At 35.3% G+C, this 1,411-nt stretch overlaps 1 long non-coding RNA gene across 1 annotated transcript; it reads right to left on the minus strand.

Moving 5' to 3' along the window:
• Nucleotides 1-95: 95 nt before the first annotated feature.
• LOC126909931 (uncharacterized) lies at nucleotides 96-1,374 on the minus strand. Its single transcript, XR_007705144.1, has 2 exons — nucleotides 855-1,374; nucleotides 96-721 (listed from the first exon to the last, which is right to left on the minus strand). It is a non-coding gene; the product is annotated as an uncharacterized LOC126909931 (long non-coding RNA).
• Between the last annotated feature and the right edge of the window lie 37 nt (nucleotides 1,375-1,411).

The raw sequence follows: 1,411 nt of genomic DNA on the forward strand, positions 1-1,411 counted from the left end.
CACACACACACACACAACGGCATCCGTGTGTTATAAGCCACCTGAATGCCGAGTACTTTGATTAATGAACTGTCGTCAACAACACATATACGTACACGTAAAAGGGGTAATTCTCGTCCCCAAGCATAGTTATTCAGCGACTATTTAATACACAATTGTCAAACAGCTGTGGCATCCGCAGGTATAATATCTCCGCACAATGGTTTTTTTTTCTTTCTTTTTTTAACACTAGTTCTTGCTGCTATTATAACACATCTTATAATAAACACACGATTTGTACTCGTCTCGGCGCAAGGCTTAAAAATAAACAGATAACAATAAATCAATTAAATTATGTCTCTAGTAAGATTTTCCATATGATCGATGGCTAACGTTCGTTGTGTATCTTATTAAGTCAACAAAATGTGTCGAACCTTCAAAAAACGGCACGTGTTCATTGTTACAGGTATCTGCGCTCAAAGTATTGAGTACAAAAATTAAGTAGCCCGAGGGCTATCTATAAATTATCAATAAAAAAAAAAAAATGTTCAAACCGATAAGATTACAAGCCAAGTCCAATGAAGCCTCTTCTTCGTGTCTATTCATTTATAACTATCTATAATTTATCATAGTTTCGTCTGACACATTTATGTATTAGATTTAGACCCTTTTGAATTAAAATATTGAATCAGGAATCTCATTACCATGACTTATTGGCTGTGTTTCCTGAATGTCATGAAACCTAAATGAAATAAATTACACAGAGTATTAAAAACTGTTATTAGTAAATTGTATTGCTTGTAAATTGCAAATATCATGTAAATTTCACTTGAGTAGGTAACAAAGATTGTGTTAGAGTAGCAAGATGAAAATACCTATGAATCGTGAACCATGATATATTGGACAAACGAGACAATGTATATTGGTCATGAATGAATTTTCAAAAATAGGGTTTTTTTGGGGGGTGTGCCAGGAGCACGCATGGATGGAAATGGTACATAGGCAAGTGATGGCGTGTGAGTGACGACCTTGGTGCGAAGTTAAAGGAAGTCGTCGTGTAAAGAAAAGAAGAATGCGCTAGTGTACAAATGTCTATAACTTGAATCCTGAGACATAATAATGTAAAATATTATACGTTGTGCGTCCATAGTTTCGTCTCGCTCTGAACGTGGACAACGAGCGGATGAGTCTCATCGCGAGCACAAGCACCCGATGACTTATCAGTAATCGAATCCGGATAATTATTTTTTAATTATATTATTACGCAAATTTACACTATCTCGTACGAATGTCTTTGAGCTCATGTGGATTACCAGATGGATTGGTAATGTCACAATAATTTTTACCAGTAAGTACAGGAACATATTTTTAATATTTATAAATAACAAATACCGGGACTAGTGATAGAGCTTTTTTAGGCACTGCGGTACAC

This window comes from Daktulosphaira vitifoliae, unplaced genomic scaffold, assembly GCF_025091365.1.
Source record: "Daktulosphaira vitifoliae isolate Bord-2020 unplaced genomic scaffold, ASM2509136v1 Scaffold_2306, whole genome shotgun sequence".
Lineage (NCBI taxonomy): Eukaryota > Metazoa > Arthropoda > Insecta > Hemiptera > Phylloxeridae > Daktulosphaira > Daktulosphaira vitifoliae.